At 46.6% G+C, this 23,071-nt stretch overlaps 1 pseudogene; it reads right to left on the reverse strand.

The window, feature by feature from the left end:
* Positions 1-1,765: 1,765 nt before the first annotated feature.
* The window catches only part of LOC135050311 (interferon-induced GTP-binding protein Mx-like), a 105,260-nt pseudogene continuing 83,954 nt past the window's right edge, over positions 1,766-23,071 (reverse strand).

Here is a 23,071-nt window from a genome sequence, read left to right on the forward strand (position 1 = left end):
GCACGTCAGCGGTGTTAGCACTCTGATCTTAACCACTTGCCTGGCAGATGTGACCATGCCTGCAAGTGCTCTATCTGACCTGGTCACACAGGATGCGACCAGTCAGATAGAGAATGTTATCAGCAGCAGGGAAGAGAAACTTCCCTCCGCTGCTGCTGTCAGAGGGACCGGAAGGTTCCTCTGCCTCCCCGCACTCTCCCCTACTGATTGCCGTGCTGCCGATCACTGCTGATCGGTCAGCACGGCAGGGTCCCTCCCTCCAGCGGCTGCAGACAATGGCAGCCGCTGGGGAGTGTAAATTAACCCTCCCAAGCCACCCCCAGACCCCCCCTGTATACCTGGAGGCTGTCCCGGCTTTCAAAATTAAAGCTGCGACGGTCGCGATGTTCCGATGGTCGCGATGTTCCAGATCGATGTTTCGATGTTTGGAGAATTTTTTTAAAACATAAAAAAATATTATTATTTTTTTATTTTTTTTTAAATAAAATCATTTGGGATAGGGTTAAAGTCATGTTCTTCACCTAATTCACTAAAATAAAAATTCACTTAAATAAAAACCCAACAATTTCGGAGCGGTTTTTGACAAAATAAATCGTCAGTTAAGTGGTTAAAGATGGTGGTGGGCATCCTGCTGTTGCTGCCAGGCTGCGCCGGTAGGAAGTTTCCATAATTTCTGCAATTACGCTGAAATTGTGATTGCGCAGGAATTTCAGCGTGATCGCAGTGGGTGGGCGGTGCAATCCATGACATCGCATGCTGGGGGCCGCCCATCGCAGGGCAAGGCGGCCCAGCATGCTGACCGCCGCTTCCCCCCCTTTATCAAGCAGAAATTGCGATCGCACCGCAATTTCTGCTTGATATCAGCTTAGCTGCACCCGCAGGAAGCCCGCCGCCATCTTTCCGATCGTGGTGGCTGCGTGTGACTTCACACAGCCGTCGCGATCACGCCCACCCGTTGTGATGACACCGCCCCCATTTTGCTGGCTCCACCCCCACAACGCTCTGTGAACGTCTTTGCCTGATAGGCAGAGGCATTCACATTTTCAGCGGGCACCCACAGAAAATGCGGGAACATGCACAGGATGGGCACATGTGCCCGCATCCTTTTAGCAATTTTTGCATTGTTTTTGATGTCTGTAAACCGCCTTGAGTCCTGCTGGAGAAAGAGCGCTATATAAATACAATTATTATTATTATAGTTTGCCAGACTGAAGGTGGTCATTCCGAGTTGTTCGCTAGCTGCATTCGTTCGCTGCGCTGCGATGAGGCAAAAAAAAGGCACTTCTGCGGAGCAATGCGCACGCGCGACGTACTTTCACAACAGCCGAAGTAGTTTCACACAAGGTCTAGCGAAGCTTTTCAGTCGCAGTGCTGGCCGCAGAGTGATTGACATGAAGTGGGCGTTTCTGGGTGTCAACTGACCGTTTTTAGGGAGTGATCGAGAAAACGCAGGCGTGCCAGGAAAAATGTAGGCGTGGCTGGGAGAACGCAGGGCGTGTTTGTGACGTCAAATCAGGAACTAAACAGTCTGAAGTGATGGCAAGCGCTGAGTAGGTCTGGAGCTACTCTGAAACTGCACAAAATTATTTTGTAGCCGCTCTGCCATCCTTTCGTTCGCACTTCTGCTAAGCTAAAATACACTCCCAGTGGGCGGCGGCCTAGCGTTTGCACGGCTGCTAAAAACTGCTAGCGAGCGATCAACTCGGAATGACCCCCGAGGTACAGTGTGATTTTGTTCGCATTCAGAAAACATACAGGCATAAACTTGTCTGCACAGAAAAATATCTTTATTTCACAAAGAAGCAATTTTACTAAACCTGCATTTCTTCTGTAGCATTTTACAGTATAACTGAAATGACATATACTGTACATCAATTAGATGGGGAAAACATGGGCTTCATCGTTTCATTGTTGCGGCAATCATATTAAACAACCCTTCTAGTTGCGCCTAGTTGTGAGCACATTTACGAACGCCGGGCATCTACCTGTGCATTTTTACCCAAAATGCACAAGCAGAATCTGTTGATTAAAATGACATGCGCCATGCCTAGATTCTGTATGCCACCGCGTCTGTATCTGCTTCTGAAATGCTACATTACTGGTTTCCTGGAAAACACTGTAACGTTGTATTTCATATGCAGAATCTGCTTGTGCGTCTTATTTGCATAGCGATATGACTAAGATGCATTTTTGCAAAAAGAAAAAGACGCCTGACATTAGCAGAGTTGCACGGGAACTGCCGGCTCACTCACACCAGGCATCTCGCAGTGCATGGTGTACTGAGGCTGGGTGTATGAGGACACATCTGTATACTGTACAGATGTGTCCACACAAAGTATCCTCAAATCACACCATATAGTACCGCTTGGGGCACCGCAGATAATACTACTAAGCTGCACCATGTGTAGTTGGGATCCGGTCTCTAGGTCGACAAGACTTAGGTCAACAATGTCTAGGTTGACCACTATTGGTCGACAGTAAGTAGGTCGACATGGTTTCTAGGTTGATAGGGACTCTAGGTCAACATGTATTAGGTCGACATGACAAAAGTTCGACATGAGGTTTTCACAAAAAAATTCTTCATTTTACTTACTGTCGACTAAATAGTGGTCAACCTAGACACTGTCAACCTAAGTCTAGTCTATCTAACATACCACAACCGTGTAGATTTATACAGAACTTGCATCTTATTCACATCCCTAATGTGGCAAAAGTATAATGCACAGGTACCCAGGACAAGGTATGCAACTACTGGGTACACCTCATATGCTAACCTGGGTATAAAAAAGGCAAACGAACGTTGACCAATATGGGTGTGCAGCGCCATGCATCTTGCCATGCAGTGTTGTCCTTAATCTGCTACAAAATACTTATCCTAAGCACCCAGGACACTATAAGTGACTTTTGATGCATCTATGTTGCATCACAGGCACTAAATTAAGAAAGATATAAAAGCTCAGGAACTGCTACCCGTGATGAGCATCTAAGTCACGCCATGTGTCTCATGCCATGTGGAGTAAAAGGATGGATGAATGAGTATACAATTGTATATAGATTTTAAAGTAAGGAATTAAAGAATCAAAGTACCAAATGTGTTCTTCATTCATCACCTGCTCTTCTGTCTGCCTCCATTTTGGATGTGGGCGGTGACAGAAGAATCAAAGATTAGCCATCAATATATTATCAGCAGTGCAGACTATTTCAGGCTTCAGTGTACTGATTTTATGGTAGGGATTTGGCTGTCCATCTTGTGATTGTGGAAATGAGGACAGGGCTGCATGTGAGACCACAGACTGAGAATTAGGTCGCCGGACGAGTCCCCAATAACACCGGAGGCTCCTTTCAAACTAGTGTAGGGGGAGTATGGTGGGAAATGCAACTCTATTAAACAGTGTTCATAATGAAACATATTTACTATGTGTATATATTAAAACTTGAACATCTGTGGATAAATTACATATTAGCCAGTGTCAGCATTGGGCAAATTATAAAAATTTCCTTAGGTATTATTGCTTGTTGTAACACAGGAGAGAGATTGGGCAAGGTCGGTAAAAAACATTGAGCTTTTGACTATCAATTATTCACTTACAGAATAATAAATAAAAAAGCAATTTGTACAAACACATGGCAGGCAAGCTAGGAATGTAGCGTTCAGCTTTTGTGAGCGCCTCCAGTGATCGGACCATTCTTTAGCCTGGGAATTGGAGCAGACGTTCATGTGCCTTGGACAACCGGTGAATCCTTTGCTTCAGCGAGTTCCTCGTGCCCGCAAGATCTTTGTTCTCCTTCAGAAGATCGTTGCAATGGTCTCTCTCCTGCACTATTTGCAGCATCTCCCTTTGCAGCTTTTCCCCGTGTTCTTGCACAACATAAAACTGGATGAGCAGAGGGATCTGATTGGAGAGGCGGTCTGCTGCTCCCTGCAATGCAAATACAACAATTATGACGGAGGACAACTAGAATTCACAATGGGTAGTACAGACCTGTGCCTAAGGGCTCCTGGGAAAAAGAGTGAACATTTTTAGCAGTCTCCTCAAAATTCTTTTTTCACCTTTTTCAAGTACTGTAACTAATTACTTCAGCATTTGATGATGGCTACTTATGTTCCAGTGAGTGGATCTGTAGAGGCTCTTGGAAGCATACAGTATTTACTAAAAGTTGATTTTGTTCGATGTTGGGCTTCCAAGGGTTAAAACACACATTTACTCACAGATTATTTTCTATATTAATTTTTAAATGTTAGAAAAAGGTGTGTTTTAACCCTGGAAGGGCAAAATTGATTGAGACTAATCTGAAATTGACCATTATCGAACAAAATCAACCTGTAGTAAATATACCCTTTGGTATCTAGGACGTGAGTAGACATGTTTATATGTTAGTTGCCATAAGTAAATGAACTATTTATTTAGTCTACAACCATTTGTTACAGTGCACTGGCTCCTATACATGGTGGGGGTGGTTGAGTTCATGAGAATGCCTCCTATTCATGAGGTCACTGGGGCACTTTGTGGAGATATGCACTTCGCCGTGCTTGATATTGTATATAAACTTTGGGATGTGGTCAAGATTCCGACAGTTGAATTCTGGATTCAGAATTCTGACGGTAAGTACTGTGGTTAGGGTTTGGCCGAGGGAGGGGTAAGGGGTGTGGTTAGGGTTAGGCTGCAAGAGGTGATGGTTAGCGGTAAGCTGCAGGAGCGGTGTGTTAGGGGCCGGGTTAAAATAGTTACATTTACTGGTGAGGTGATGCTGTCAGTGTCCTTACCGTCGGAATTGTGACTGTTGGAATTTCATACCCAACCCTAAACTTGTAATCTACCTTAGTGCATGGGACCAATGATGTAGGCAAAAAGTACTCCAAGTCATTTCCTACAATTGAGTCACCCACGCAGATCAAGTAAAAAAATATATATTGGAAAGGGAAATAGAGAATCTTGAGAGATATCAGAGGCAGACATCAGTCAATTGTTTCAATGAGACACATTTCACATACTCATGACCCTAACCCTATCCCTTACCCTAATCCACCCTTCCCGCAGCCCAACCCTAACCTATCACTCACGCAGCCTAACCCTAACCCTTCACGGACACAGTCCCTGAATTTGAGATTAGCACTTTATAAACAAGAAACATCCCAACCTACCCCCCATGAATTGTTCCAGAACTTACTTTAAAATAAGCTTCTAGATGATGCGTCATCTCTTTGACAGAGGACTGATCAACAAAGTTTTTAATGGCTGCAAAGCTAGGTTGTTTAGCTTGCACGGACTCTAAATCAATCCTGTAAGATTTGTCTTGAGCGTAGACCATCTTTTCCATCAAAAACTGGGTTCTGATCTGATCGTCCGCACATGTTTCTTGTATTTCTCGCATTTTTTCAATTTTATTCTGGAAGGAAAGAAAAAGATAATAATAATTTTATTTATATAGCGCTCTTTATTCAATAAGACTCAAGGCGCTTAACAGATACAGAAACAATGAAGTACAGAAAAGCTTTTAATAAAATACAGAGAACATGAGAGGTCTGCTCAGTATACAAGCTGCAGCGTGAATCTGTGGTACTAACTGCTGCGTTCCTTTCCAGGCTGATTACGCACCTGAGAAGTTCTTCTATGAGTGTGATTACAGATTTCTGATCGCAGCCATGACAGTCTGAGTCAGGTGATTGCCTAAACTCCAATGGGAGACCAGCCTGCAGTCACGTGACAACCACAGCCAATCCACAGACAGCCAGGGGTTTAAAGGCAGTATCCAGAGCACTCACAAATTGCCAGTGATTAGTTGTCTCCAGAGCTGCAGAAAGCTACTTTATTTTGTATCTTCCTGACTGCATTCACCTACAGGCTATCAGCGCAACCTCCACTAAGCACTTTCTGGCCTTTTATGTCACTGGTGCTATTACAGTGTAAACCTGCAGTGGTTGTTCTAATTATTGCTGGTGCCAGCGTCAGCCACCGCAGCTATCTTGTATCACTGGTGCCATCCCAGCAATCCTGTGTAGCTGGTTCTGCTCCGCATTCCAGCATCTAAGCCTGTGTAGCTGGTTCTGCTCCGCAACCCAGCAATCCTGTGCAGCTGGTACTGCTCCACATCCCAGCAATCCTGTGCAGCTGGTACTGCTCCATATCCCAGCAATCCTGTGTAGCTGGTACTGCTCCATATCCCAGCAATCCTGTGTAGCTGGTACTGCTCCACATCCCAGCAATCCTGTGCAGCTGGTACTGCTCCATATCCCAGCAATCCTGTGTAACTGGTACTGCTCCACATCCCAGCAATCCATGCAGCTGGTACTGCGACCTATCCCAGCATCTAAGTCTGTGAAGCTGATCCAAACCCAGCATCTACCCAGCAGTCCCGGTATAACCGGATCTCTCAAGTTGCTGTTCTCATAGTAGTCTCATAGTCCTATCTGTGCAATAATGTTTTGAACTATATTTTCTGTCCTCAAGACTGCATGAAGAGTCATATGAGATCTCCCAGTTCCGTCCTAGCTTCACAGGTCACGTTCCTGCTATCCCAAATAGTCTGGGTCCACAAACAAACAATTCTGTGACATATTTATTATACACACACATTTATAAAACACTGCAAGGAAATGAATTTGGACATAAATCCTCTTCATACCACATTCCTGCACTTAACTTGAGAGATCTCTGTTATTACATTATATTGCCTTTATTAAATAACACATTTCAATATACTGCATATGCGGGGTTCAAACCCATAACCTGTTACATTCCAGTCAAACACCCTACTCATTCAGATATGTGATCCTGCATAAGAGCTAACTTGAACTATATGACTATATTGGAGTGCTGTTAATATATATGGTGAGTGCAGAGCTCACTATATATATTTATGCACACAGACAAATAGCCGGCACTCCAATGCTAAACAGGTATACCCGCGTCCGTTGTCCACCAAGTACTGTAACAAACGACAACAGGATGCACAATTGTAACAATGGGGGTAATTCCAAGTTGATCGCAGCAGGAATTTTGTTAGCAGTTGGGCAAAACCATGGGGGTAATTCTGAGTTGATCGCAGCTTCAAGTTTGTTAGCAATTGGGCAAAACCATGTGCACTGCAGGGGAGGCAGATATAACATGTGCAGAGAGAGATAGATTTGGGTGTGGTGTGTTCAATCTTTAATCTAAATTGCAGTGTAAAAATAAAGCAGCCAGTATTTACCCTGCATAGAAACAAAATAACCCACCCAAATCTAACTCTCTCTGCACATGTTATATCTGCCTCCCCTGCAGTGTACATGGTTTTGCCCAAATGCTATCAAAAATCCTGCTGCGATCTACTTGGAATTACCCCCCATGTGCACTGCAGGGGGGGCAGATATAACATTTGCAGAGAGAGTTAGATTTGGGTGGGTTATTTTGTTTCTGTGCAGGGTAAATACTGGCTGCTTTATTTTTACACTGCAAATTAGATTGCAGATTGAACTCACCACACCCAAATCTCTCTCTCTCTGCACATGTTACATCTGCCCCACCCTGCAGTGCACATGGTTTTGCCCAACTGCTAAAAAAATTCCTGCTGCGATCAACTTGGAATTACCCCAAATGTTTGAACGGTGGCACTGTAGATGTCTTGAAATGATAAACAAGAAGAGACTCCGGGGGGGGGGGGGGGGGGATTTTCTACCAATCAGTTTTGGGTTATTTTCTGTTTGTTTTGCGATATTGACGCGAGTTTACTAAGAATCATTTTTGTGAAATTTCTCAAACTCGCACCAAATCAATACATTTGCTTTTAGCACGCGTATTTGCTGTGTAGCCTTAACTGTTTTCTCAAAGTACCGGCATGTGGGGGAGGCTTGCTGGGACCTGTAGTCCTCCTATAAAAGACAATATTACTCTAAATTTAAAACAAATGCTATAATCTCAGCACCCACCGCCCAGAGGTGCCAGAGATAGCCTTGGGCAACATCCTAGGCCATGGGGATCCTCTGGGGGATCACTTTATTGGGGGGTCCCCACTTTCTGAGGAATCCCAAGGCTGGGGTGACTAGTGGGGGGGAAGAATGCTTTGGCCAGGGGACTCCATCAAGTTTGTGCCCTGACTGTGGCATCAAACCTCCCTGCTAGTAAGAGCCCGGCGCAAGACCTGGAAATACGGGGGACTCCCATGCCATGGCCCCCGTATTTCTGGAACCAGAACCGTCTCACAGAGCCTGCTGCTGGTTATGCTTTTGGGAGGGGGTGGGGGGATCCCAAGTTGCTGGGTTTTTTTTTACATTTAAATTAACTCTTTACTTTACTTTACTTACAATACAGAAGCCTGCAAGGCATACAGTACGTGAAGGCTTTGCAGCAAACATACTGCTTTATCGCTGCTAAATGTGCACCTCACACCACTCCACACAACGACTAGATACTAGTGATGTGCACCGGACATTTTTCGGGTTTTGTGTTTTGGTTTTGGATTCGGTTCCGCGGCCGTGTTTTGGATTCGGACGCTTTTTGGCAAAACCTCATCGAAATTTTTTTGTCGGATTCGGGTGTGTTTTGGATTCGGGTGTTTTTTTCAAAAAAACCTAAAAAACAGCTTAAATCATAGAATTTGGGGGTCATTTTGATCCCATAGTATTATTAACCTCAATTACCATAATTTCCACTCATTTCCAGTCTATTCTGAGCACCTCACAATATTATTTTTAGTCCTACAATTTGCACCGAGGTCGCTGGATGGCTAAGCTAAGCGACACAAGTGGCCGACACAAACACCTGGCCCATCTAGGAGTGGCACTGCAGTGTCAGGCAGGATGGCACTTCCAAAAAATTGTCCCCAAACAGCACATGATGCAAAGAAAAAAAGAGGCGCACCAAGGTCGCTGTGTGACTAAGCTAAGCCACACAAGTGGCCGACACAAACACCTGGCCCATCTAGGAGTGGCACTGCAGTGTCAGGCAGGATGGCACTTCAAAAAAATTGTCCCCAAACAGCACATGATGCAAAGAAAAAAAGAGGCGCACCAAGGTCGCTGGATGGCTAAGCTAAGCGACACAAGTGGCCGACACAAACACCTGGCCCATCTAGGAGTGGCACTGCAGTGTCATGCAGGATGGCACTTCAAAAAAATTGTCCCCAAACAGCACATGATGCAAAGAAAAAAAGAGGCGCACCAAGGTCGCTGTGTGACTAAGCTAAGCGACACAAGTGGCCGACACAAACACCTGGCCCATCTAGGAGTGGCACTGCAGTGTCAGGCAGGATGGCACTTCCAAAAAAATTGTCCCCAAACAGCACATGATGCAAAGAAAAAAAGAGGCGCACCAAGGTCGCTGGATGGCTAAGCTAAGCGACACAAGTGGCCGACACAAACACCTGGCCCATCTAGGAGTGGCACTGCAGTGTCAGGCAGGATGGCACTTCAAAAAAATTGTCCCCAAACAGCACACGATGCAAAGAAAAATGAGAGAAAAAAGAGGTGCAAGATGGAATTGTCCTTGGGCCCTCCCACCCACCCTTATGTTGTATAAACAGGACATGCACACTTTAACGAACCCATCATTTCAGCGACAGGGTCTGCCACACGACTGTGACTGAAATGACTGGTTGGTTTGGGCCCCCACCAAAAAAGAAGCAATCAATCTCTCCTTGCACAAACTGGCTCTACAGAGGCAAGATGTCCACCTCATCATCATCCTCCGATTCCTCACCCCTTTCACTGTGTACATCCCCCTCCTCACAGATTATGAATTCGTCCCCACTGGAATCCACCATCTCAGGTCCCCGTGTAATTTCTGGAGGCAATTGCTGCTGGTGAATGTCTCCACGGAGGAATTTATTATAATTCATTTTGATGAACATCATCTTCTCCACATTTTCTGGAAGTAACCTTGTACGCCGATTGCTGACAAGTGAGCGGCGGCACTAAACACTCTTTCGGAGTACACACTGGAGGGAGGGCAACTTAGGTAGAATAAAGCCAGTTTGTGCAAGGGCCTTCAAATTGCCTCTTTTTCCTGCCAGTATACGTACGGACTGTCTGACGTGCCTACTTGGATGCGGTCACTCATATAATCCTCCACCATTCTTTCAATGGTGAGAGAATCATATGCAGTGACAGTAGACGACATGTCAGTAATCGTTGGCAGGTCCTTCAGTCCGGACCAGATGTCAGCACTCGCTCCAGACTGCCCTGCATCACCGCCAGCGGGTGGGCTCGGAATTCTTAGCCTTTTCCTCGCACCCCCAGTTGCGGAAGAATGTGAAGGAGGAGCTGTTGACGGGTCACGTTCCGCTTGACTTGACAATTTTCTCACCAGCAGGTCTTTGAACCCCTGCAGACTTGTGTCTGCCGGAAAGAGAGATACAACGTAGGTTTTAAATCTAGGATCGAGCACGGTGGCCAAAATGTAGTGCTCTGATTTCAACAGATTGACCACCCGTGAATCCTGGTTAAGCGAATTAAGGGCTCCATCCACAAGTCCCACATGCCTAGCGGAATCGCTCTGTTTTAGCTCCTCCTTCAATGTCTCCAGCTTCTTCTGCAAAAGCCTGATGAGGGGAATGACCTGACTCAGGTTGGCAGTGTCTGAACTGACTTCACGTGTGGCAAGTTCAAAGGGTTGCAGAACCTTGCACAACGTTGAAATCATTCTCCACTGCGCTTGAGTCAGGTGCATTCCCCCTCCTTTACCTATATCGTGGGCAGATGTATAGGCTTGAATGGCCTTTTTGCTGCTCCTCCATCCTCTGAAGCATATAGAGGGTTGAATTCCACCTCGTTACCACCTCTTGCTTCAGATGATGGCAGGGCAGGTTCAGGAATGTTTGGTGGTGCTCCAGTCTTCTGTACGCGGTGCCTGAATGCCGAAAGTGGCCCGCAATTCTTCGGGCCACCGACAGCATCTCTTGCACGCCCCTGTCGTTTTTTAAATAATTCTGCACCACCAAATTCAATGTATGTGCAAAACATGGGACGTGCTGGAATTTGCCCAGATGTAATGCACGCACAATATTGCTGGCGTTATCCGATGTCACAAATCCCAGGAGAGTCCATTTGGGGTAAGCCATTCTGCGATGATCTTCCTCAGTTCCCGTAAGAGGTTGTCAGCTGTGTGCCTCTTATGGAAAGCGGTGATACAAAGCGTAGCCTGCCTAGGAACGAGTTGGCGTTTGCGAGATGCTGCTACTGGTGCCGCCGCTGCTGTTCTTGCTGCGGGAGGCAATACATCTACCCAGTGGGCTGTCACAGTCATATAGTCCTGAGTCTGCCCTGCTCCACTTGTCCACATGTCCGTGGTTAAGTGGACATTGGGTACAACTGCATTTTTTAGGACACTGGTGAGTCTTTTTCTGAGGTCTGTGTACATTTTCGGTATCGCCTGCCTAGAGAAATGGAACCTAGATGGTATTTGGTACCGGGGACACAGTACCTCAATCAAGTCTATAGTTGCCTCTGAATTAACGATGGATACCGGAACCACGTTTCTCACCGCCCAGGCTGCCAAGGCCTGAGTTATCTGCTTTGCAGCAGGATGACTGCTGTGATATTTCATCTTCCTCGCAAAGGACTGTTGGACAGTCAATTGCTTACTGGAAGTAGTACAAGTGTTCTTCCGACTTCCCCTCTGGGATGACGATCGACTCCCAGCAGCAACAACAGCAGCGCCAGCAGCAGTAGGCGTTACACTCAAGGATGCATCGGAGGAATCCCAGGCAGGAGAGGACTCGTCAGACTTGACAGTGACATGGCCTGCAGGACTATTGGCTGTCCTGGGTAAGGAGAAAATTGACACTGAGGGAGTTGGTGGTGTGGTTTGCAGGAGCTTGGTTACAAGAGGAAGGGATTTAGTGGTCAGTGGACTGCTTCCGCTGTTACCCAAAGTTTTTGAACTTGTCACTGACTTATGATGAATGCGCTGCAGGTGACGTATAAGGGAGGATGTTCCGAGGTGGTTAACGTCCTTACCCCTACTTATTACAGCTTGACAAAGGCAACACACGGCTTGACACCTGTTGTCCGCATTTGTGTTGAAATAATTGCACACCAAAGAGGTGATTTTTTTTGTATTTTGACCAGGCATGTCAATGGCCATATTCGTCCCACGGACAACAGGTGTCTCCCCGGGTGCCTGACTTAAACAAACCACCTCACCATCAGAATCCGCCTTGTCAATTTCCTCCCCAGCGCCAGCAACACCCATATCCTCATCCTGGTGTACTTCAACAGTGACATCTTCAATTTGACTATCAGGAACTGGACTGCGGGTGCTCCTTCCAGCACTTGCAGGGGGCGTGCATATGGTGGAAGGCGCAAGCTCTTCCCGTCCAGTGTTGGGAAGGTCAGGCATCGCAACCGACACAATTGGACTCTCCTTGGGGATTTGTGATTTAGAAGAACGCACAGTTCTTTGCTGTGCTTTTGCGAGCTTAAGTCTTTTCATTTTTCTAGCGAGAGGATGAGTGCTTCCATCCTCATGTGAAACTGAACCACTAGCCATGAACATAGGCCAGGGCCTCAGCCGTTCCTTGCCACTCCGTGTCGTAAATGGCATATTGGCAAGTTTACGCTTCTCCTCAGACGATTTTAATTTTGATTTTTGGGTCATTTTACTGAACTTTTGTTTTTTGGATTTTACATGCTCTCTACAATGACATTGGGCATCGGCCTTGGCAGATGACGTTGATGGCATTTCATCGTCTCAGCCATGACTAGTGGCAGCAGCTTCAGCACGAGGTGGAAGTGGATCTTGATCTTTCCCTATTTTAACCTCCACATTTTTGTTCTCCATTTTTTAATGTGTGGAATTATATGCCAGTATCAATAGCAATGGCCTACTACTATATTTACTGCGCACAACTGAAATGCACCACAGGTATGGATGGATAGTATACTTGACGACACAGAGGTAGGTACAGCAGTGGCCTACCGTACTGCTATATATAGTATACTGGTGATCACTGTGTCAGCAAACTGCAAAACTAAAATGCACCACAGGTATAGAATGTAGATGGATAGTATACTTAATGGATGACGACACAGAGGTAGGTACAGCAGTGGCCTACCGTACTGCTATATATAGTATACTGGTGGTCACTGTGTCAGCAAACTGCAAAACTAAAATGCACCACAGGTATAGAATGTAGATGGATAGTATACTTAATGAATGACGACACAGAGGTAGGCACAGCAGTGGCCTACCGTACTGCTATATATAGTATACTGGTGGTCACTGTGTCAGCAAAACTCTGCACTGTACTCCTCCTATATAATATTAATTATACTGGTGGGTCCCCATACCCCACAATAAAGCAGCACACTGAGCACAGATATGGAGTGTTTTTCAGGCAGACAACGTATACTGGTGGTCACTGTCAGCAAAACTCTGCACTGTACTCCTGCTATATAATACAGCTGCTCCCCAGTCCCCACAATTAAGCAGTGTGAGCACAGATATATGCAGCACACTGAGCACAGATAAGGAGCGTTTTTTTCAGGCAGAGAACGGATAAAAACTGGTGGTCACTGATCAGCAAAACTCTGCACTGTACTCCTAACAGCTGCTCCCCAGTCCTCCCCACAATTAAGCAATAAAGCAATCAAGTTCAACAATAAACGGAGAGGACGCCAGCCACGTCCTCTCCCTATCATCTCCAATGCACGAGTGAAAATGGCGGCGACGCGCGGCTGCTTATATAGAATCCGAATCTCGCGAGAATCCGACAGCGGGATGATGACGTTCGGGCGCGCTCGGGTTAGCCGAGCAAGGCGGGAAGGTTCGAACCTGCCTCGGACCCGTGTAAAAAAGGTGAAGTTCGGGGGGGTTCGGTTTCCGAGAAACCGAACCCGCTCATCTCTACTAGATACATCATTGAAAGACAATATACAAGCCAACACGATTGTAAGAAAATGTGCGATTTGCGCCACAAAGCTCTCCTGTGATAAGAGGCCTAATTCAGACCTGATCACAGCAGCAAATTTGTTAGCAGATGGGCAAAACCATGTGCACTGCAGGGGAGGCAGATTTAACACGTGCAGAGAGAGTTAGATTTGGGTGGGGTGTGTTCAATCTGCAATCTAAATTGCAGTGTCAAAATAAAGCAGCCAGTATTTACCTTACACAGAAACAAAATAACCCACCCAAATCTAACTCTTTCTGCACATGTTACATCTGCCTCCCCTGCAGTGCACATGGTTTTGTCTATTTGCTAACAAAAATCCTGCTGCGATCAACTTGGAATTACCCCCCATGTGCACTGCAGGTGGGGCAGATGTAACATGTGCAGAGAGAGTTAGATTTGGGTGGGGTGTGTTTAAACTGAAATCTAAATTGCAGTGTAAAAATAAAGCAGCCAGTATTTACCCTGCACAGAAACAATATAACCCACCCAAATCTAACTCTCTCTGCACATGTTATATCTGACTCCCCTGCAGTGCACATGGTTTTGCCTAACTGCTAATAAACTTGCTGCTGCGATTAGGGGCCTAATTCAGACCTAATCACTCACTAGCTATTTTTTGCAGCGCGGCGATCAGATAGTCGTCGCCTATGGGGGAGTGTATTTTTGCTTTGCAAGTGTGCGATCGCATGTGCAGCCGAGTGGTACAAAAAAGTTTTGTGCAGTTTCTGAGTAGCTCAGAACTTACTCAGCCGCTGCGATCACTTCAGCCTGTTCATTCCCGGATTTGACGTCAGACACGCGCCCTGCAAACGCTTGGACACGCCTGCGTTTTTCCAAACACTCCCAGAAAACGGTCAGTTGCCACCCACAAACGCTTTCTTCCTGTCAATCTCCTTGCGATCGGCTGTGCAAATGGATTCTTCGTTAAAACCATCGCTCAGCAACGATCCGCTTTGTACCTGTACGACGCGCCTGCGCATTGCGGTACATACGCATGCGCAGTTCTGACCTGATCGCAGCATAGCGAAAAAACCTAGCGTGCGATCAGGTCTGGATGACCCCCCCAGGTCTGAATTAGGCCCTAGGGGCGATCACAGATCACAGCAAAATGATTGTTAGTAAATTTCTCCTACTAGATTTCAAATGTTTCAGAACTCAATTTCAAGACGTCTAGATTGCTGCCTTTCATACATTGCAATATCGTATGAAAATGCCAAATGCCCACAAGAATTTAAAAAGTGGCCCCGTGCCAAAAATAAGTGAATTTACAGCTTATCTGATACATCAATGGTTCCAAACAACAGAAGATTCCACCATAACAAGTATACAACAAAACAATACATAGCGTAATTCTGTTTAGGACATTAGTCAACAATAAGAATCACAGGAATAAAATAATTGAACTAGTCTGACGAATCCCACAGCCAATACGTATAACCTCTAATGTGCCCAGTGGGAGCTGTGGTGCGTGCTGCGCATGTTAGCCGCCATTAGGTCAGCACGCAAACCTGATGACCTAAGTATTATTTCTCATACGTCCTAGAGGATGCTGGGGTCACATTAGAACCATGGGGTATAGACGGGATCCGCAGGAGACATGGGCACTTTAAGACTTTGAAAGGGTGTGAACTGGCTCCTCCCTCTATGCCCCTTCCTCCAGACTCCAGTTTTAGAATTGTGCCCAGGCAGACTGGATGCACTCTAGGGGAGCTCTAATGAGTTTCTCTGAAAATACTTATGTTAGGTTTTTTATTTTCAGGGAGAACTGCTGGCAACAGTCTCCCTGCTTCGTGGGACTTAGGGGAGAGAAGTATGACCAACTTCTGGGGAGTTTAATGGCTCTGCTTCTTGCTGACAGGACACCATTAGCTCCTGAGGGTGCTGATCGCTGGGCGCTCCCGGATGCTTACTCCCGCAGCCTGCCGTCACCCCCTTTCAGAGCCAGAAGACAGGTGAGTAGCAGAAGATCAGAAGACTTCTCCAGTGACGGCATTCTGAGGTACCGTGCAGCGAGCGGAACGCTGCGCGCCATGCTCCCACACATACACAGGCACTGCAGGGTGCAGGGCGCGGCGCCCTGGGCAGCATAAATCCTCATTAAAAGTTAACTGGCAAGAGGGCCTGGGCACTGTCCTAACCCCCGCCAGTAGAATTATTTGTTTAATTTGAGCGGGGCAGAAGCGCGCCATTACGGGGGCAGAGCTTCTTCCTCACTCTCACAGCTCATTGCTCGGCGCCATTTCCTCTCCACAAGGCTGCAGAGACGCTGGTCCTTCCTTACAAAAACGGTGGGGGGGGGGGGCGCAGTACATATTGGTGCAGTATATTGGCATTTAAAAGCGCCACAGGTCTGAGGCATTTTTTTGTGTTTTCAGAGTTGTTAGTTGGCGCTGGGTTGTGAGCTGGCAAATCCTCTCTGTGTCCCTCTGACAGACTTTACTGTGGGTCTGTCCCCTATAAGCCCGGTGTGTCTGTGGGTGTTTGGTACACGTGTGTCGACATGTCTGAGGCTGAGTGCTCTTCCCAGGAGGAGGCTGTATTAGGGACACAGACGACTGGGCTGGGTGACCCTGTCGGCACCGCCGACTCCTGAATGGGTGAATGTCTTGAATGCGAATATGGATCTTATCAGTATGAGATTAGATAAGTCTGAGTCTCAGACCCAGGTGTGGAAAAAATATGTGGAAGATATGTTATTGCAAGTACAGGACCCCTCGGGGTACAAAAACGTTCTTATGCCCAGTTGATGCTCACTGATACCGACAAGGACACTGATTCCAGTGTCGACTATAGTGATTCCAGATTAGATCCAAAATTGTCAAAGAGCATTCAGTACATGATTGTGGCTATTAAAGATGTATTACATATCACTGAGGACCCTGCTGTTCCTGATAAACGGGTCTGTATGTATAAAGAAAAGAAACCGGAGGTGACGTTTCCTCCCTCTCATGAACTGAACGCTCTATTTGAAAAAGTCTGGGAAAACCCTGACAGAAAGTTTCAAATCCCCAAAAGGATTCCGGTTGCTTATCCTTTTCCCACTGAGGACAGGAAAAAGTGGGAGTCACCCCCCATTTTGAACAAGGCCCTGTCACGTTTGTCTAAAAAGGTGGCTCTCCCAGCACCGGGCACGGCGGCCCTTAAGGACCCAGCAGATCGTAAGCAAGAAACTACGTTAACTTAAAATCCATTTATGCGACCACGGGTACGCTGCTCAGACCTGCCATTTCATCTGCGTGGGTGAGTAGTGCTATTGAAAAGTGGGCAGATAACTTGTCATCTGATATAGATACACTGGATAGGGATAGCATCCTCTTGACGCTGGGTTATATCAAGGACGCTGCAGCATACCTAAAGGAAACTGCGAGAGATATTGGCCTTTTGGGATCATGGCGGTCTCGGCTAGGCGAGTATTGTGGATTCACCAATGGAATGCTGATGCAGACTCCAATAAAAATATGGAGTCTCTCCCACATAAAGGTGGTGTCTTGTTTGGGGATGGCCTCGATGATTTGGTATCTACGGCTACCGTGGGTAAGTCGTCTTTTTTGCCTTATGTTCCTCAGCAACAAAAGAAAACGCACCACTATCAAATGCAGTCCTTTCGGCCCAATAAATACAGAAGAGGGCGAGGCTCTTCCTTCCTTGCTACTAGAGGAAGGGGAAGAGGTAAAAGATCACCAGCCTTGTCGAGTTCGCAGGAGCAGAAATCTTCCCCTGCTTCTGCAAAATCCACCGCATGACGCTGGGGCTCTCTTGCGGGAGTCCGTACCGGTGGGTGCACGTCTAAAACTCTTCAGTCAGTTCTGGATTCGTTCGGGCCTAGACCCGTGGGTTTTACAAATAGTGTACCAAGGGTACTAACTGGAGTTTCAAGATGTTCCCCCTCGCCGATTTTTCAAATCGGCCTTACCAGTTTCTTCTCCGGACAGGGAGGTAGTAAGCGAGGCTATACAAAAGTTGTGTCAGAATCATGTCATTATCCTGGTTTCCCCGTCACAACAGGGAGAAGGCTTTTATTCAAGCCTTTTCGTGGTCCCGAAGCCGGACGGCTCGGTCAGGCCAATCCTAAACCTGAAATCCCTAAATTTCTACCTTAAAAAGTTCAAATTCGGAATGGAATCTCTCAGGGCAATGATCTCCAGTCTAGAGGAAGGAGATTTCATGGTTTCAGTGGACATAAAGGATGCCTACTTACATGTTCCCATTTATCCTTCGCATCAGGCTTACCTGAGATTTGCGATTCAGGATTGTCATTACCAATTTCAGATGTTGCCATTTGGTCTATCCACGGCTCCGAGGATTTTCACCAAGGTGATGGCGGAAATGATGGTTCTCTTTTCGCAAACAAGGAGTCACTATTATCCCGTACTTGGCCGATCTCCTGATAAAGGCAAGATCCAGGGACCAGTTGGTGCGAAACATTGCACTCTCCCTGACAGTTCTTCAACAACATGGTTGGCTTCTAAACTTGCCAAAGTCGCAGTTGCTTCCAACAACGCGATTGTCGTGTTTGGGAATGATACTGGACACAGAACTTCAGAGAGTTTTTCTTCCAGTGGAAAAGGCTCTGGAGATCCAGAAGATGGTTGCGGCCTACAAGGCCATTCAGTTTGGCAGGTTCCATTCCAGAGTGTTCCAGTGGGACCTGTTGGACAAGAGGTCCGGGTCCCACCTACACATGCACCGGAGGATAATCCTGTCTTCCAAGACCAGGGTCTCACTCCTGTGGTGGCTGCACAGCTCTCACCTCCTAGAGGGGCGCAGGTTCGGGATCCAGGACTGGATCCTTGTAACCACGGATGCAAGCCTCCGAGGCTGGGGGGCAGTCCCGCTGGGAGAAAACTTCCAAGGAAGATGGTCAATTCAGGAAACTTGTCTCCACATAAACGTTCTGGAGTTAAGGACCATTTACAACGGCCTTCTGCAAGCGGAACATCTTCGAGATCTACCCGTACTGATCCAGTCGGACAATGTAACAGCGGTAGCGTACATTTACCGTCAGGGCGGAACGAAAAGCAGAGCGGCGATGGTAGAAGCCACAAGGATTTTCCGCTGGGCGGAAAAGCATACAAGCGCTCTGTCAGCGATCTTCATTCCAGGAGTGGACAACTGGGAAGCAGACTTCCTCAGCAGACACAATCTCCATCCAGGAGAGTGGGGCCTCCACCAAGAAGTCTTCGCAGAGGTGGCAAGTCATTGGGGAGTTCCTCAAGTAGACATGATGGCATCTCATCTCAACAAGAAGCTTCAACGATATTGTTCCAGGTCGAGAGACCCTCAAGCAATAGCAGTGGATGCACTGGTGACACCATGTGTGTTTCAGTCGGTGTATGTATTCCCTCCACTTCCTCTCATTCCAAAAGTTCTAAAGTTCATAAGAAGAACAAAGATTCGGGCGATCCTCATTGTCCCAGACTGGCCAAGGAGGGCTTGGTATCCAGATCTTCAGGAATTATTCATAGGAGATCCCTGGCCTCTTCCTTTGCGCGAGGACCTGTTACAACAGGGGCCGTGCGTGTATCAGGACTTACCTTGGCTACGTTTGATGGCATGGTTGTTGAGCGCAAAATCCTAGCCCGTAATGGTATTCCCAGTGAAGTCATTCCCACACTTATTCAGGCCAGAAAAGGGGTAACGTCTAAACATTACCACCGTATTTGGAGAAAATGTTTCTTGGTGTGAATCCAAGAAGGCTTCTACGGAAGAGTTTCAGATGAGACGTTTTCTCCATTTTCTACAAGCAGGTGTGGATCCGGGCCTAAAATTGGGCTCAATTAAGGTACAGATTTCAGCCTTATCGGTTTTCTTTCAGAAGCAATTGGCCTCCCTTCCAGAAGTTCAGACTTTCGTGAAAGGCGTGTTGCACATCCAACTTCCATTTGTGCCTCCAGTGGCACCATGGGATCTTAATGTGGTGTTGCAGTTCCTTCAACCACATTGGTTTGAACCTTTACAGAAGGTGGAGTTGAAGTTCCTCACTTGGAAAGTAGTCATCCTGTTGGCCTTGGCATCTGCAAGGCGGGTGTCTGAGTTAGCGGCCTTGTCTCACAAGAGCCCTTATTTGATCTTCCATGAAGATAGAGCTGAATTGAGGACACGTCAGCAATTTCTACGAAAGGTGGTTTCCTCTTTCCACATGAACCAACCTATTGTGGTGCCTGTGGCTACTGATGCTTTCGCTGAGTCAAAGTCTCTGGATGTGGTCAGAGCTTTGAAGATTTATGTCGCCAGAACAGCTCAGATTAGGAAAACAGAGGCCCTGTTTGTCCTGTATGCTCCCAACAAGATTGGGTGTCCTGCTTCCAAGCAGACCATTGCGCGCTGGATCTGTGGTACGATTCAGCGTGCTCATTCCACGGCAGGATTGCCATTACCGAAATCGGTGAAGGCCCATTCTACTAGAAAGCTGGGCTCGTCCTGGGCGGCTATCCGGGGGGTCTCGGCGTTACAGCTTTGCCGAGCAGCTACTTGGTCGGGTTCAAACACTTTTGCTAAGTTTTACAAGTTTGATACCTTGGCCGATGATGACCTCAAGTTTGGTCAATCGGTGCTGCAGAGTCATCCGCACTCTCCCGCCCGTTCTAGAGCTTTGGTATAAACCCATGGTTCTAATGTGACCCCAGCATCCTCTAGGACGTATGAGAAAATAGGATTTTAATACCTACCGGTAAATCCTTTTCTCTTAGTCCGTAGAGGATGCTGGGCGTCCGTCCTAGAGCGTACTGTATCTGCAGTTATTAGTTGTGGTTACACACATGTTGTGTTACGTTTATTGTCAGCATGTTGCTGCAATTGTTCATGCCGTTGGCTTGTGCTCTGTTTAATGCCATGTTGTACGGCGTGCTTGAGGTGTGAGCTGGTGTGAATCTCACCTTAGTTTAACAATAAATCCTTTCCTCGAAATGTCTGTCTCCCTGGGCACAGTTCCTATAACTGGAGTCTGGAGGAGGGGCATAGAGGGAGGAGCTAGTTCACACCCTTTCAAAGTCTTAATGTGCCCATGTCTCCTGTGGACCCTGTCTATACCCCATGGTTCTAATGTGACCCCAGCATCCTCTACGGACTAAGAGAAAAGGATTTACCGGTAGGTATTAAAATCCTATTTTTGGGCCTGATTCAGAGATGTACAGAAATGCAATCGCAGCTGTGAATCAGCACGCAGTGGCCGCACGAAAATATCCTGATGTCGCAGACAGCGGGAGCTGTATATAGACGCCCATATTGGCATCTCTGATCCGCCACATACAGAGATGCAACCATCAGATGCACGCCAGCAAAACCGACCATCTGAGTGGCGATATGGCTGCATGAAACAAGACTCAGAAGACATTTCTAATGCATACGGAATCACAGTCACACGCCCCTAAAATTGACGCAACACTCTGCCACTTCCTTCTTATCTCAACCAAACAGTCCCTGACTGACAATCATTTAGTAAATAAATCCTCTATGAAACCGCAGTTGCAAGACTGCCGCGACACATGCACAGACCATTGCTAATTGCTTAACTGCAAAAAATACGGGTTTGGGTACATCCCTGCATCAGCGCAGTGCACTTTGTGTTTATCACCGCAGGCAAATACTATACCGGTGGTATGGTAACTCTGGAAACAAAGGGACCATTAAAAGCACACGTAAAACACATTTTTAAAACATCATTAGTCATATATCTTTATGTGCCTTTGTGTGAGCACTCAGAACACACATATTATTTATTATTAAAATCCTTTATTTATATGGTGCCACAAGGGTTCCGGCAGCACCTAACAAAGGCCCTCATTCAGAGTTGTTCGCTCGCTAGCTGCTTTTAGCAGCATTGCACACGCTAGGCCGCCGCCTACTGGAAGTGTATATTAGTTTTGCAGAATTGCGAACGAAAGATTTGCAGAATTGCGAATAGAAATTCTTAGCAGTTTCTGAGTAGCTCGAGACTTACTCCTACACTGCGATCAGCTCAGTCAGTTTCGTTCCTGGTTTGACGTCACAAACACACCCAACGTTCGCCCAGCCACTCCCCCGTTTCTCCAGACACTCCCGCGTTTTTCCCTGACACGCCTGCGTTTTTTCGCGCACACCCATAAAACGGCCAGTTTCCGCCCAGAAACACCCACTTCCTGTCAATCACACTCCGATCACCAGAACGATGAAAAAACTTTGTTGAGCCGTGAGTAAAATACCAAACTTTTGTGCTAACTTACTTGGCGCAGACGCACTGCGAACATTGCGCATGCACAGTTTGCGACTTATCGCACCGATGCGAAAAAAAAAAGAACGAGCGAACAACTCGGAATGAGGGCTAAAGTACATAAAAAACCAATGCGCAACACAAGAAAACAGTAACTTACAGTACAAGGCAATATAGGACAAGTTCAGGGTACATAAATATTTCTGTATCAGGGGCCAGGACACTGAAAGTGCCATTAGGGTGGCAGAAACTGAGGGTTAGGTGTCGTTTTAGGGATTATGGAGTAGGAAATAGTCTAAGAGAGGGAAAAGCACATGAGGGGAGAGGGCCCTGCTCGTGAGAGCTTACATTCTAAAGGGGAGGTGCAGACAGACAGGGGTGACACAGATGGAGTAGACAGTGAGCCATGTAACAGAGGGTTAGGATGAGAGATGGCTGGGTTTGACAAAGAAGTGGGTCTTGACAGCCCATTTAAAGTTTTGTAGAGAGTCTAGTGATAGGGAGAGGTAGAGAATTCCAGAGGTAGGGAGCACCATGGCCAAAATCTTGGAGGTAGGAGTGAGAGGAAGATATCAGTGGTCCGGAGAGGCGGCGTGTATTTGTGGAGCGAAGGGGACAGGCGGGAGTGTAAAGGGAGAAAGGGGAATAAGGTCAGAGATGTTAATGGGAGAGGAATGGATGAGGGCCTTATAACATTGTGCGAAAATGGTGACAGAATAACATTACTCACCTTAGTAACCTTACAAAACTTATTAAAGTTCCCAAAATGTGATCCTGCGACGTCACTGAACGTTTTTCGTACAATATCTGTTAAAAAACAAACCAACAGTAAAACAAATAGAAACGGACAGTTCTTAGCAGGGTACAATAATATCAGTGGTATCTGTGAGACAATGTAAGGGTGTTATGGCAGAAATGAGCAGAGGAATGACAAATACATTTGAGTACTGGTGCTGGATATTCACCCTAACCCAGCGGTTCCCAAACTTTTTTGAATCACGGTGCCCTAGAGGATCA

This window comes from Pseudophryne corroboree, chromosome 2 (genome assembly GCF_028390025.1).
Source record: "Pseudophryne corroboree isolate aPseCor3 chromosome 2, aPseCor3.hap2, whole genome shotgun sequence".
NCBI classification, from domain to species: domain Eukaryota; kingdom Metazoa; phylum Chordata; class Amphibia; order Anura; family Myobatrachidae; genus Pseudophryne; species Pseudophryne corroboree.